This window comes from Netta rufina (genome assembly GCF_964035555.1).
Source record: "Netta rufina genome assembly, chromosome: 14".
In the NCBI taxonomy this organism is placed as follows: Eukaryota; Metazoa; Chordata; class Aves; order Anseriformes; family Anatidae; genus Netta; species Netta rufina.
In genome coordinates, this window is record NC_140137.1 from 3,956,078 (window position 1) to 3,973,218 (window position 17,141).

The window sequence follows — 17,141 nt, forward strand, 5'->3', positions numbered from 1 at the left end:
TTACCTAAGGCATTCAGTGACCTGAAGGTAACCAAGTCCGCTGTTAAAAACAAGTGCAACTTGTTATGTGTTGTAGTTCCAAAATGATGTATTCTGTAATTATTAATCAAATAGTGTCCAAAAACCCCACACTGAGTATTTGTAATCCAAACCTTACTGACTAGTTTGTTATACTTATGGGACTATCTTCAGTGACTTAAGTAAAAGATGCCTTTGACAGTTAGCCATCATTTCTGGTTAACATAATATCTGAAATGCCATCAGATAAACGTTCAGAATGAAGAGACTTCATTCTGGGAAAAAAAAAAAAAAAGAGATGCACAAAGAGACTTGATAAGCATTTCTTCGGAGCTGTCAGGCTCAGCACTGTAATGGATGCGTCACACACTCAGTATCTTGTTATGAGCAGAAGGGGACACACACCTTACATGTGAAGCCAAGAATTTAATGTTAGGCTAACTGAAGTTTTAACAGCCTAATAGTCCAAATTACTAGTGTGTTTATGGTAATGTATGTTCATAGTCTGTATAAGCACAGAAAAACGTCAATAATACAGTTGAAGTGGTTATACAGAAAACCATTCTGTTACCTACTGATTTTCTTTGGTTCATTTCTCATGCTTCTAATGTCATCCTGTGTACTAGGGCTGACAGTCGCCATTGTGGGGAGGAAGGAGTTACAAAAAGCTGTCAACATCCTAAAGCCTTGGTCAGGAGAGCTGTGATGCTAGTGTTGAAGGTTTCTTTCTCCTTTCTTTTGGGAGCCCTTTGATGTTATCAGTTTCCTCCTCCTTCTCACTTTTAGGGTGAATCTGGGTTTGTTTTTGTAACACAATCTGCTTATGTACTTCTTTCCATTGGTTTAATTGCTCAGGCTTTCTGTTACCTTTTTTTTTGTTGTTTTTTTTTTGTTTTTTTTTTTTTTCCTAATACTGCTTTTACTGGAATAATGTGAGGTGGTACTCCTGAACTGATCGGTGTGATTTGTGCTTATGTCCTGGGGCCTCTGTCCATATGCCTACATATTCTTCAACAGAACACTTTTACTAGAATTATATAGCTCTTTCACTCCACTCTAAATTAGCCACTTGTCATCACTATAGGCTAAAGCTAACTAAAACTAATTCAGGGAACAATTACCTGATTCCTAGACAATTGATGCTTCTACTGTACAAGGAAAAAACATCTGAGGCTCAAACAAACCCAGAGAAAGTACTGGGATCCCGAACTGTCGGGGCAATACAAAGCCTGTGGCCTTTCACTAGTAATCAGAGAAATGGTGTCTCTTGGGCTACAAGGTCTTTCTGCTAGGTCTGAACTCATTTGTTGATGGTTTTTGTGTGAAATCAGGGAGCCAAAATGCATGTGTCAAGTCCATTAAACACAGGAGATAAGCATAAGCTGGGGGTACTATTGTTGCTAAATCTGACAAAACTTTAAATTTAAAACAGTAGCTGTTATTTTATAAATTCAGAATACAGATATGTATATGAAAACTTTTTACAATATATGAGACATTCAGTCACAGGTCAAAGCTAGGAGTTTAAATTCTTTAAAATACAAAATACTACTTTTATTTCTTTGTCTATTCTATACCTTAAAATATGGCAAGCATAATCAGCAGCAAGCTGACATTACTGAAGTTATTTATTTATTTCTTATTTATTTATTTATTTTAAATACCTTTTTTTCTTGTCTTCATGGATCTTTAAAAACACAGTTATTAAGTATTGGGAGGTCAAGACGTCAAATAAAATAGCAGGCAGCCCTGATGTCCTTCAGGAGTGTTCAGCCTGTGGGAGACGTTATGGCTACAGTCTCCTGCAGCAAAAGCTTTTGCTCTCAACACATCAGTCAGTCAGCTCAAATTTTCTTTCAGTGTTAATTCATATCCTTCATATAAATATTGTATTTTAATATCATCTTCCCTAAGAAAGAAAAAAACGGGACAGAGGTAAATATACAAGTTAGCCTGAACAGTAGCTTTTTAGATACAGGAGCAAGAATACCACTTAATTTCTGCCTCATCTGTGTGAATTGCAATATTTGGTTTATTTTTCCCTTTATACAGGTAGGATAACCAAAGGCTGGAAAACTGAAGGAACTTACTGCATGTAACAACCTAAGGCACTGTAGAAATCTCTAGGAAGACTTATTCATCCCTGGATAGAATACACAGCAGCAGTCCTGCTGAGAGGAGAGCTTCTTGGAATATCTAATTGGAAATGATAATGCTGTCTCAAAGATACACTTTCTTAGGACACTGTCCAGTTCAAATGGGGAGGAGATGGGTTTCAATCTTGAGATGCCTAACTTTGTAGTGGAAAATACATCATTTGTTGTTATATCTAAATTTCATGGGGTTCGTGTTCTTCTGAACAGTCAGGAATTTTTGATTGGACCGGTGATCCAATTCCAAGAAGAAGGTAGAATGCCCCCCTCTGATGAGCTCGTTTCCAGGGTTTGCAGTGCTCTTAGGGAGGTACGAGGGATCTAAGTACTTTGAGAAGGATGGAACTGAGCTGGAGGCTGGCACTTTGGTAGCCAAATGCTGCACCTGGCTTGCTGACTGTAAGGATGACTCCATCATCTCCACCTATTTTTTGAAATAAAAATCATCCAAGCTACAGTTTCTTGTTTGCTATTTTTTGTTTTGTTTTGTCGTTGATGTTTTTGTGTCTAATAGCACATCCTACAGGTAAGCAGTGGGCATACCTGTTATTTCCAGACTTAAAGAGGACAGCTATTTTGTGAATATATTCTCAGTAGAGAAGCAAGATGAGCATCAGGCATTTTTTTATTTTTTAATAATGAAGACTTGGCTATTACTTGAATCAGGTGCATATAAACACTCAAGTAAAGATTTTTAAGGTAAACTACTTAGGCACCTCTGTTCTACCTCTGCACATTTTAGGTTTTGAATTGTATATATTGGTTTGGCTTTGAGTGTATACTAAGAAATTTGCTACTGCAAATGAAGATGGCAGCACAACTGAGGTGAATTGCATTGCAGAATACCTGAAAGTGAAGGCAAGATCATTTTAATGTACTTCACCATAACACTTGACAAAATAGTTTTCATTAAACAGCAAGGCACTTAAAAATGGTCACATTCATGATATCAAATGATTAACAGTGAAAGTGTGGAATGAATTAAGCACAGATTTTCACACTCCACAAGTTAAGATATAAAGATATATTTTTATTATTTATTTATCTATTTATTTTTGACATCATAAATCCAAGTTACAATATAATGTGATTGTGAAAAGGAACTTCTGGAAAATGTAATGCTGTAAGATTCTAAGGTTATTTTTAACATAGACATATTCCCAATAAATGTTGAAGTTATCTGCTCTTCAAATGATAATTATCACATACTTGAGATTACTGTCAGAAGGGCCAGAAGATGGAGTAGTTATGACTATCCTTTCTCCATGGATTTTCTTGTTAGATGCATAATTAAGAAACTGTGTAACACCAGAGATCTGTAGTATCCAGTAGAATGTACTTTTAAGCATACTTAATTTTAACTCAACCTTGATGAAAATTAGCAGTACTGTTTTCGTTTGTTTTTATTCAAAGGACAAGTTTGACATTTCACTTCTACTTTCTGAAGGGAAAGAAGCCCTACAGCTTTATCACTGGTCTGAGGGCAGCAAAGTTTATGTCAGCCAATTAAAATCACAGTAACTGTTAGACACTCTAATAGGAACACCCTTTTGCTAGTTAGTTCCACATCCCAGATGGTACAATTAAAACCCCTTAGCTTCACATTTCTGTATTGTACTGGCTGCCCTTTCTCTAAAAGAATATTTACAAGAATATGGTACAGCACTCCATTTGTATGGTGGTTTTTACAGTTTGCTTGTCTACAAACAGTGTGCTAATACTTTCACTGTTGGAAGCTTTAACACTTGGTGTAAAGTAAGCTAAAGTTGATCGATCTCTTTGGGTCACACATTATTGCAAATACGTTTTGAGATTATGTATAAAACTGTATCTTGGCTTAGTATGACTGCACCTCAAGTGTTGACAAGGAATAATAAGACATTCGCTAAATATAATGGTTGAAGGTTTGCAGAAAATTTAGTGGAACATCTTATCAACTCTACTTTTTGTTATTATTGTATACCTTGAGATATTGACGTGATTATTTCCTTGGGCCAGCTTTTGTTTGTCTGTCATCCTTAGATTTCTGCAGAGCATTGGCTGTGTTTAAGCCAGCTAGGATATTTTCAACCACTTCAATATTTTCAAGAGACAAAAAAAGAGAAAAATATCTTTCTTACGGTTCAGTCTTAGAAAATTAAGAATAGTATGAGTGAGAAAAGGAAAGACCCCTCTTTATTCATCTAATGATCCTCAGATTCCAAAGGATCAGAATGATTTAAAACAATGTATGTGCTGTTCTTTATTATCATGACTGCATTCAGCCAAGTACCAAGTGCCTGTGAGGGAGTGCTGCACAGAGAAATCTGAAGAGTTTGTCATTTCTCTGCCACCTTCTGTATCTTAGCAATTTCTCGTATGGAAAAGCATTTGGCGGTACAGGTGATATATAGCTGGCACAAGCTACAAGTTACTTGTTTGTGATACTGGGGAAATTTTGACCTCTAACTCCATTTACTTTACTGAGACTGAAGGAAAAAAAAAAAAAAAAAGTGGGGAAAAAAAATTTCAGTTGTTAGTATTACTTGGAGTTCAATCTCATGCTTGGTAATAAATTCATTTTTAACCCTGCTTTCTAAAAACTCAGTAAATGTGATCGTTTCAGTGTCCCTATTAAATTCATGTCTTGTATTGAAATGGCGTCAGAGTCTGGGCATTCTGATTGCCAGTACCTTTCTCCAGCCTTACTGATGCTCTCTTAATATATAGCCAATGCAGGTTTGGGTCTGCACTTCAGAAATCCAGAAGGGCTATCAAAATTGGTATATATTTTTCCTTCCAATATTTTTCCTTCACAGTTTGGGAAGGCTTTTAATTGTGACGGTACGTAGGCTTTGGGTTGTTATTGGTCTTTTAAATTCTGTTATTACTTAAGAGACACCTCAGCTCTGGGTCTCTGTCTATCTTCAATTCCCAGAAATAGATTTAGAAGCTTTCCACAAATAACCTTAGGTCCCTTAATATTAGGTCTAATATTTTTTCCTCCACTCTTTAAATGACTTTTGTGTTCGCATAGTGCTTCCTTAATTCTGGTAGATAGGAGATTCTTGACCATTGAGACTTAACTCCTGTTTCTTCCTCTGACATACCATGATAGAAAAGAGGACGAAATATGAATTTTACTCTCAGTTCTTTGGGTATAAATGTAGAGTCACTTGAATCATGCCAGTGCAATTACTCTACATTCACACCTAGGTAACTAACAATAAGCTTGTGTCTCTGGAATAGATAGTTGCTTTAATTAAAATATAAACTCCACATTTTTCTCAAATTTATTTGTTTCAAATTCCCTCCTGCTTTTCATGAACCTACTCTACTTTATAGGCACAATGTCTCACCAACACTTCTGCCAACAAAAGTATAAAATGAAAGAAAATTAGGTCTAGTAACACTATATAGTAACACTGCAATAGTTTCTGTTGAGGGGAAAAAAAAAGAGAAAAGGCCCACACAACAACAGTGGCAATGACCCTGATTTATTTGTGTCTCCATTTATGTTATGGTAAGATCGTGTTGCTGGAAGTCTTTACAAGCCACACACATTTAGTTTATCTTGAAAGTAAAGGATTTGCATGAAGGATTACCTTCCCTTTTGTATGCTTTTTGACAAGAAAAAAAAAAAACACAAAACCCTTATTTTAAAATATCTGAGCAAATTAAAAAAAATTAATATATATATTGGGTGCTGTTAGGGTTTGTATTTGTTATATTTCTGTTTTAGACAGGAAGTAATTCCTAACATAGATAATAAGGTTATGTATTTGTGATAATGGAGAGCTAATTATTCATTTATTTTTTCATTATTTCATTATTTTTCATCTTTTTTTTTTTTTTTTTTTTTTTTTCCTGGCTGCTAATACTGGTTTGACTTGTATCACAGGACAAAGCAGTTTTCTTGTTCTCTGGTACAGACTTCCAACCATGGTGATGTCCATGACTTTATATGTTCCGATACAAAAATCTTGTAGTTTGTAGGCACAAAAGCCTTGATGATACAAAATGGGATGAAGCAATGCCAGCTTGACCTAATGCTTAGCGACATGGTTTAATGGGTGACATTGGTGGTAGGGTGATGGTTGAACCAGATGATCTTGAAGGGCTTTTCCAACCTTAATGATTCTATGATTCTATGGGCAGGGAAGAGACGTCTGATCCCAGAGTAATGAGAGTATCTGAATACCTGTCTGCTAGCTCTTTTTGAAGAGAGAGTGGTATGGCTAGGGACGGCCATACCACATGGGGGGCACTGTATGCCTTGGCCTTATGGGGCTGACAAGTCACCCACTCTTGGGGGTGTAACACCTGCCCCAGGGACCTACTGTTACCTTAGATGCTGTGCCTGCTACCGTTCTGGTTTTCCATCTGGAGACACTACTTACAATGTGGGATCACAGAGGCCATGTGCTTAGCTTCCCGATAGTCAAAACTTAGGATTGAAGCCTATATATTCTGTCACATATTTGTCATCTCTGTCACATATTTGCATGTTTTCAGTTTAGGTAACAGTTCATACAAACTCGGTCATCAGTCCACATGAACATTCATAGGGTACTTCCAGGTGCTTTTAACTTGTGTAGCCGATGTGCTAGTAAAAAAGCAGTAAAAAAGCTGCTGTGCTGAGAGACGGTGACAACTGTAGCATGCCTGCCAAGAAGGGAAACAACCTACTGGCTTCGCAGTTAGCTGAAATCTCTTCTTATTCTGCAGGAGTTCTACACTGCATGTTGCTGCAAAAGAGCATTGCTGAGGTCTAAGATGATTTTCTAACCACAGAGAGGTTGGATACGCTCTACGGGTGGGAGGAGGGAATGATCTGGGAATTAAGTCAAAGAAGAAAAAGGGCAAGCCTGATTCTCTAATTAGCCTTGTTGTGTTTCTACCAAGCTGTTACATCTGAGCCATCTGCTGAATAATTTGAATCACCTTCTTGTTACTGGACTGAGTTGGGAAAAACAAACTATTTCTTAGGATCTTGCCTTCCTATTGGTTTGTCTTTCAGCTTTTCAGTTCAGAATGCTACTGAAGCTCGCTAGCCAAGTATGTTTGGGCTGAATTTGTACCATGACTAGTTTTTTACTCAGTCATCTGCACTGGTGTATTAGGTCTGCTGTGTTCCAAATCATCTCTCATATAGACCAAATTTGAATTCATAAAATAAAAATCCCTGTAGGAGAAAGTTGATCCCTCAGCAATTGTCATCCTGCATACCACATCCATGAGACTTACCTTAATTAATTCCTTCTTCATCTAGAACTGTACTTTGATCAAAATATGATTTTGATTTTTTTTTTTTTTTTTAATGTCCAAAGTTTGTGAATGCACTCTATCACTCAAATTGTTAGAGGGGGTAATCACTTGCATTAAAAGTGCACATCTCTTGTAGCTAAAGGAATTATGACTGAAATAATGGAAGATAAGAATTTATGTCTTGAATCTGTGACTTGGGCATTTAGAGGGTTCTGTGTTCTGTGTTGACATGGCTAGTTGAAGCTGATGATGAAGCATCATTGCTCTAAAATCTTTGCATAGATAAACTGCTAGGTTTTCCTGTTGACAACAACAAAAGGGCAGGAACAACAACAACAACAACAAACACCTGTTTGTGTGTGTATGTGAAATATGTAGGTTTTACAAATTTTATGGAAGAAATGACCAAACTGCCTGGTATATCTCAGGAATGTAGTTATTTTCCAGTCTTTCAGCAGCAACAACTTTAAGTCTGAGACATAAATTAGCCTCATTATCTAGCATGGGGTCAACTTCTTTCTTGTACATCCATGCTAATGTTATTGTTAGGCACTGGCAGTCTCTGAATTTCTAATATTCTCTTGTATCCAGTGCACCTATGCTGTGTGTGTCACACAAGTCAATCAAGCAGAAATTTCCCCCTATCCTCTTCCTCACAGATATTTGAATTTATGTTTGTCTGTAGCATTCAATAATGCTAACATTGTTGAGCTTTCTCCACCTCTGCAGTTACTGGTTGCATCTAACTTTATTTAAATATAGCTTTTGCCTTTGTAGTAAGGAGGCTTTGCATTTCTTAGTGGATTGTTACCTGTTATCTTTCTTCTAAAATGGTGAAGATGTAGAGAAATGTATTCCTGTGAGCTTCTGTGTGTTTCTGTGTGCTTTTACTTGTGGGGAATCATGGCTTTGCTGCTTTATGTTGTCCCCAGAATTGACACTGTGTTTTTGACTCATACCATTGCTATAAAGTGGATATCATTCTCAAGCTATCATTCTCTCATCTGTTTGTATTTTCCATTTCTTGAGGTTCTGTGTATGAGATGGGGAGGAGAATGACACTCTATGTAGTATCAGGTTCATAAGGCTATCCTTCTGACTGTATTTACTATGTAAAGCACCAATGCCAACAAGAGTACAGGATAATATTAAACAAAACTCTGTTTTTCTGCACCTGCAGAAAAAAGAAAGTATACATTTTTATCATGTATTTTTTATGACTGTTCATGTGGTATCAGTGATCCGTTTGAACATTCTGGTTTGCACAGCAAATAAGATCAGTGACAAGACTTCTCAAAGTCTATTGCAAGGCTTATTTTTCAATATTTTTCCAATATTGACAGTTAGGAATTTTTTTTTGACCAGCTCAATATCTTATTGTTTATGTCTTTATTTCACGGATATATCTTTCTTTTTCACTATCAGAAGTAGACAGATGTACTACTAATAAGAACTATTGTTAGAAAAAAAATATATGTTTGTCTGAGATGTTGTAACTTAAATACACTGCAATCACAGTTACATTTTCAGCTCTGTAACTTGTCAGTGTAACAGTTATGGAGCAAAAATAAACAAATAAATAAAGCCACCGGAGAACATTTTCATAACATTCATGTAAATCGAATCATTTAGTTCCATAAAGCTGTTCATACTGCATGAGTTTTGATGATCTCAATAGCTTATGGTCTTCATTTTGACTAATTTCTGAAGTAATGCAGTAATATGAAGATTGATAACATTAAGTACTTAGACATAAGTTGAGATGTAGAAATAGGCTGTTGATCATGTACATCTTTAAAAACCTCACTTTTTTTTTTTTTTTTCTGAAGTAAGAAATCTACTCAGCGTGTTGGCCAGATTTCAGTTTAAGTCATGAAATATTTGACAAATACTTATCATGTTGTTGTAGTTAAATCACAGTTTGCATCTCCAATGTGCTGAAGGTATTAGTGTTTTTAAAGATAAAGTGTTTGATAGGAGTATACCTTAAGGTATTGTTGCTGTGGTGCAAATTGTTTGCTATCTAAATACAGAAGTATGCTTTCACGTGACTACTTCTATAACAGACACACCTTCATCAAAGTCATTATGATAATATACATACGAATATTTGAATGAATGCAGAAAGCAAATAACTCAGTGCCCAAAATATTTAAATGGGGTTGTGCAAATCGCTATGGACCTCCTAAATACCTTTATAAAGGATATAAATAAGTGTTAGCTAGGCATCTGTGTGATCAAGCTGGTTTCTAATTGCAAAACAGATTTGTCAGCAACTGAGCCAAGCATCTCTCTTTTTTAAAATAAGGTATTTGATTATTTTTATTATTATTATTATTTTTTCTAACATTATTTGTCTGAGATAAAATGACTGGGAGAGAGAGGAGGAAGATTCGTTAGTTTATGGTTAAGGACTATTTATCATATATGGATCAGCAGCCTCAGGGAAAGAAGCCTAACAATAGCAATTGAGTATGTAGTTGCAGCAAGTATGGGGGAGGCGATGTTGTTAGTACTGCATAGACAGTCACATGATGGAAACACAGGTACGCTGAGCACTGCTTTGGCCTAATAGAGGCCTGGCTGACTGTGCTTCTGTTTTTCTAATCTTTCTTTATTTCATGCTTAAGTATCTGATAATTGAATTCATTCATGAAATTATTGACGCGTGACACAGATTACTTATTTTTTTCACTTGAGAAAATTGATAGAGTAAAAAGTATATTTGGGTTTTACTGGAAAGAACTACTGACTCAAAGGTCTGTAGTAATAATTAGCTTTTTTTTTTATCATCCCATTGAAGTTAAAGGATACCTCACAGTGTAGCAGTGACTGGGCAGTATTGCTGGGTATCATACCGACAGTAGTATTCTGCTGGATTAGAGGGATGTCCTTTATCATTTAATCACTTTATCACTTTCATAATTTTACTTTTTCTCTGCTTGGGAAGCTTTATGTAGCGGTATTTCAATTTCTATACAAAGATTGTTTGTTTGTTTACTTGAAGTTTGTTTTAAGGTACCTTATTACTAGTCTAACATTTAAAATACAACCATCTTCCCAGCAGACTAAGGTAACAAATTTTATTTCCCAAGGCTGAGATAGATTCGGGGGAGAACAGGATGGTGGGAAGAGGAAGATGACACTAGGCTAGGCTCTATGTAGTGTTCCATATAGGGCTTATGTCCAAAATGATTGACAATGTATCTGGGTAGAAAATACACTGAGCAGCTTGGAATTTACGAGAAGAGATTTGACTGTGTTACGTTGCATAGAATTGGATTATGCAACTTGTTAAATGACAAATGAGGCAATATGAAACAACTATAAAACATGACAGGGAGTTGATATTTTCCAGAGAAGTATCTAAATTATGGATTCTATTGTGGGGGGTGTCCTGGGACACTTGATAGAAATATTATGCTTACTTTCTTTCTGGATTACCTTTAGTGTGTTTAGAGTGTATATTTTTAAAAAATGGTACAATATGTCACAACATAACACTTGTTCAGAATTCACACAATATAGAGACTGAGTGGCCACCAGCGTGACTTCTTCTCTGTAGAAGGCCTCATGTGAATGGACGTGTGGGCTTGCTGAAACCATACATCCATATTCTGTGGAAGGATAACTTGATGCTTGTTAGCTTTCAACTTTTTTTTTTTTTTTTACTTTTTTTTTTTTTTTTTTTTCCTGTACTAAGCTTTCTGCTGTTCTTTGGATGCTGCTAACACAGCTTGCAGTGCATACTCCACAGCAGTGTGGATGCTATATTAAAAAAAAAGGTTACTAGAAGATGTATATTATAGTAATGTTACATCTATAAAAAGCATATGAATACTTCAAATAAATGTTTTTGTGTTTTTTCATGTTGCAGCTTCAGAAAACTTTTTAAAAGAGTGGCCAGAAAGAGTATGTAGCTCTGAAGAACAGTCTGCAATGTTGCAGTAGATATCCAAGAAAAGCTGTTCCGTATGGAATAAGCCACAATACATTACAAGTACAGTATGGGGCACCTATCACAGGACACCAGATACACATTGTAATGAGTCTCAGAGAGGCCATATATTTTAACAATTAGATAAGATATGTGTTATCATCAGAAAGTGTACAAAATGTGTAATTTTCCATACAATGTGTTTTCTGTGACCCTATCTTTCTGATTGTTCAAGAAGAAAAGTCATATTTAAAATGTAAATAATAAGTCTACTGATTTTTCCATTTTGGTGTTTCCTTGTCTTTTCATTTAGATGTAATCACTGTAACGACAGACTGAGGGCAAAAGAAATTAAACCAGTTGGGTGAATTAGCTCAGCAAGTGACGGTTCACAGGAGAGTCTTTATCTACTCTTTCCACAGACTGTGTGCGCATAATTGCAGGTAAGTGTACTGGCTACATTTTCTTCGATAGAATAATTATAATAGAAATTATAATTAAAGGTCTGTTATTATACTCATGACTAGATATTTGGGTCAAACTTGTACATGCACTAGCTTGAAGCCTGTTCTAAAAATGTGTTTGATTAAATTTATATTTTATTGTATCCCTTCAGGGGTTTGATTATGCAGCCAAAATGACTCAGTTAATGTCAAAATGATGCTTATAAAACTGGCCATTTTTATTAAGTATTTCAGACTTTGAGGGCACCGTTTTTTATTTTTAGGTATTGTCCAAATGAAAGTTCACATGTGTATATCTCTGCATATTACAGCACTATGATTGTAAAGGGTGTGTGTGTATATATATATTATTTTGGAAAAACTCACGATCATAAATTTGAGGTGTCTAAGACCTCGTGAAAGGCCATGGCAGAATTAAGCATCTAATTACTCTCTGTGACTACAACAATCTATTGTAAATGCCTTGGTGCTGTTATTCACCCAGTGGGAATCAAGACATCTACTAGTCTTCATAAAGGCCTGCATTAGTTTTCATGATAGCTTATGCCATAAGATCTAAACTGCCACTGCTGAAAACACAGACTGGGATATTTGCTGTTGCAAATATCTTAATATGGACCTCCTCTGGCCAAATACCACATGGAGTGTTAAAGTTACTCAGCTGGGTATATAAAGTGTTTTGTGATTGGGTCATACAGTACCCAAAAGCACAGACTCTGAAGAATGCTTTGTTTGCAGAGATGAAATACACAAGGATTTAGTAGACATTATGGTTACTTTCTTACCTAATCTTTGTTAAAACATGGTAGTGAGGCCTTTGAAACTGCAAGGGAAAACATGAAAAGAAATTCCAGAGTAAAAATATAGCAGGTGCAATTTTTAGTGTGAGCTAACAATTTACATTTTTAAGGCTTAATTATTGAATGCATAGCAAATACATTGGTGGATTTTGGAAGTACTTGATATGTTCCCTAATTTCTGTTGTATATACAAATATTTCTTCTTTACAGAAGTCTCTGTCAAAACTTAAAATATCTGGCAATTAATTAGAAAGTTTACAAAATCAAGTGATAAAAAATATGTTTCAAACAACAAACATATACAACATGTTTGTTGTTTAAAAGCAATAAACTGTTCCTACGTTTCTAAAATAGCGTATAATAAAATAATCATGTTGATCTCCAGGTCATGGTTGGCTTCATATAAGATCAGGTAAATGGTCTTTACCTTTGCAGATTTTAAATATTTTTGTGAGAACTGTTATTTGTGTTTAAAACAATAACAACCAAATATCAATAACAACCAAAGCAACACCACAAAACAGTTATATCCACCTCCTACTAATGAGGAATGTGCTACAAATAGACTTTCTGTATGAATCATTTTTTTAATCTTGTTTTTGTATATTTTCTGTGCATGGATTTAACAAAGTCTTTTTTTTCATATGTCCTTTAAGATAAGTATTATGTAAAAAATCCACAGAACACGTTAGAAAAATGTAGTGATTTACTTAAAATAAAAATAAAAAATTGAATGTGTTATGTTTGAAAGATCATTTAAAAAAAAAAAAAAAAAAGAGAGAGAGAGTCTGGAGGTGAAAACTCAGTTATGTACCAGCCACGTAAATTCAGTTACTGGCTTCTGTTAATTCTGTGCATTTATGTGTATGAGAAACTGAATTCGTTTGCTTTCTTTGTAATGTGGCTTCTTGCATTGCACCTACATTATGAGTTGCTGTTTTCCATCGTAGCACTAGCTGCTGTTTTCCTATATTCTCTTTGTGAATATTTAATATGTATCAAGAAGCTTGAGATTTTTACCTTCAGGGAAGATTAAGGACAAAACCTAAAGGAATTTAGCAATACAAAACTAAGAAGGACTAACTATAAGTAGATGAGAAAGTTTCCCAAGTCTTTTGTGTATCATCAAAAGGATTCTAAATTTCCTTTTGATATAAGATACTTAAAATGTTTGAGAAATACCTACAGTTTTTGCTAGTGTTCTTGTAGTGTAGACCAAACTGTTGATTTATTTGATACACTTTTCATCAAAGATTGTGTGTGTGGGCAGATAAAATACCTGTGCCTTATAAGCAAGGGAGTTTCATTATTAATTATTTTTATTGCTGTCAGTGGTAGTTGTACAATTCATATAATAGTGTCATTGTTGCTAACTAGTACATTAATTTTAACACTTCCAAAGAAAATAAGTCTAAATTTAGAAAAATAGGGCCTTTATCCTATATTGCAGCTTTTCAGACTGAGCAGTATATGGAAAATCCCCAAGCAAAAACATGATGTTATATTAAAATTGATTTTAAAAGTGAGATACTATCTTATGTATACATCATTTCTTATGCATTTACAGTACAAGTGGAATTGCATTCATAGTAGTAGTCAACACCATTATCTGATTATTCAATGAGTAGATTTCTCTAAAAATAGATATTTATCTCCTCACCTTCTTAGAGCTAATATCAACAGCATTCTATAGCTACATTTTTATTAGTTCACACTCTGGCGAACATTATAATAACTCAATAAACAAGGAAGATTGGAAACTACTACTAAAGAATGAATAGGAAGAAAATAAGAATTCTGATGACCTAGATTCTTGAGTTAATTAGGCAAGCCAACTCCTGTTGTTACAGATGGAAGACTATAATGTCTAGATGCAGAGATGTGTAGGTACCTAACTGCCATTGAATTCAAATTAGAATTAGGCTCCTAACTACCTTTCTGAATTTGGGATAAAGTGATTTCAGCAGCATTTGGTGTCGTTACTGTGGAATGTCTGTCTGCTTCAGTGCAATTATTTTGCATTTACTCTGTCTTAGTAACAATAAAACTCTGGCCATGGAGTTAATTTGTTGTCTATAAATGGTTTGTGACTTTACACTTTTGAAAAAGAAATCTTAAAAAAGAAACCCTTTTGAGAAAGTGCATTTTTCTGTGATTTGAAGGAAAAAAGCATTCTCTTCCAAGAAGTGTCCCCATGTCTTGCTTAGATTGTTTGCAGCTCTTTCAACCATTACTGCAGAGTTAAACTTAGAATGCAAAGGGAGTGATGTGTCTGTCTATATATTAGTAAGGCCTTTCATTAAATCTTTACTTTTAAAAATAATTGGTTCTTTTAATCTATAATGGAACATGGACTTACAGGCTGGCTGTGATTAAAATTAAACCTTATTTGTCTTTTAATATGGTGCTATGTTCATCTGTAATTGAGTAGGGATCGATGCCAGCCCTGTGATGGGCAGTAAGCTTATCCAACATGACGGAGATAGATTTCAGGGAAGACAGACTTTGCTGTTTCAGTGTTCAAGTAGGATGAGTAGACCATATCAGCAACATTTAATTATTTTGTAGGTAATTATTCATTTGAGGGACACAAGTTTCAAAGCAGTATTGGAGTAGAAAGAAGACCTAATACAATTACTGTTTGGTTAAGTATACTGTTTGCACTGGTAGCTGGAAAGTCACAATGAGCTTTTCATTACATTTGCATAGAGGAATGTTTTATTTTATAATAAATTTTAGATTCAGCTTAAGCTCCAATCTTGGAGGGGAAAAAAAAAAAAAAAAGGAGAAACTAAATCACAGATCAGTAGCTTGGATTCTCTTAGTGGTTTTGTTTGTTTGTCTGCTTTTTAGGATTATTTGCTCTTGTAGTAGTCATAGAACAACTTAGGTTGAAAGGGTCCACTGGAAGTCATCTAGTTTAAACCCCTGCTTGGAGCAGGTCTAGCTAGACCAGGTTGATCTTGAATACTTCAAAGAATGGAGGTTGCATAGCCTCCAATATTGCATTGCCATAGGCAATCTGATCTAAAATTTGACTGTCCTTGTGGTAAAAATAAGTAAATAAATTTCTCATAACATCTAATCAGTATTTCCTAAGTTCCAACACATTTTCAGTACCTGTTAACATATTGCTGTGCACCTCTGGGAAGAGTATGCCTCTGTCTTCCCTGGATCCTATGGTCGGGTCTTCTTGTAGACAGAAGGCAGCCTTTTATCCTTCTCAGGGCTGAAAAAAAACAACCCTTGCAGCCTCTCCATGTGCTCCACCCCCACCTTCTTGCCCCCTCCCACCCATCTTGGCGCTCTCCATGGGACTCATTCCAGTATGTTAGTATCTGTCTTTTATTGGGGAACCCCAGACTGAATACACTATTCCGATGTGGTCTAACCAACACCAAATACAGAGGAAGATCACTCCTCTGGACCTGCTGGCTGCACTTTTGCTAATCCAGCCCAGGATACTGATGGCCACCTTCCCAGCAGTTGGTCCCTGAGTTATGCCATCCCAGATGTGTGGCTTTGCATTTCCCTTTGCTGAACTTCACAAGGTTCCCATCAGGCTGTTTCCAGTCAGTCTGGGGCTATCTGAAAACAGCCTTTCCCACTAACATGTTGACTTCTCCCCCTCGAGTCACTGTTATCCACAGACTTGCTGAAATTGCACTTTGTCCTGTCATGCATTAGTGAAGGCAATTCCTGGTGTTGGTCTTCATACTGATCCCTCAAAGACACCACTAGTCTTTTACTACTCTAACTCATTGACAGCTGGACTTTCCAGCACTGATGATAACTCTCTGAGCCCAGCACCCCATCCGATTCTTTTCCCACCTTGTTGTCCACTTATCCAATCCATCCTTAATCAGTTTGATGTGGACTATGGGAAACAGTGTCAGAAGCCTTACTAAAGCCAAGGTATCTTACAACCATTTCCCTCGCATTCTCCAGAGAGACTGTGGACACATCAGTCCTAGCAAGCAATGAGGTTGGTCAGGTTTGATTTGGTAAACTCATGCTGACCAGTATGGTCCTATGAATTTGTGTGTGTCCAAGTAGGTTAAGCTGTCCCTTAATTTTTCTTCCTCTGCTGTGGAAACTTCACTACCACAGAAAATATTGGAAGGAACCACTTCTCTCAAAGCTGGAAGGATATAAATAAATCCTCCCAAATGTTATGCAGACTTTCATAATGAATACATTTCCATCCATCTTGAGCAGTCTTGCTTGAAGATGTGTTTTTATATATAAACCATTGTTCAGGAAAACTAGATTTCTTTTACTGCTTTGTCTGTGTCCCCTGCACTGTAAACAATTGTTAGCTTCATGCTCCTTGCTAAGCTATAAATATTAATATGCTACCAATAATACTAAAAGAGGAGAAACTTTGTTTTATTTGCAGTGAACTGGAAGGACTATGATCAGAGCAGGTATTATTTAACTATTGGAATTTTCATCACTTAATTTTAGCGTGTATTTTTTGGCCAGAGGGTAGACCCGGGAAACTATAGGCCCAGTCAGCATG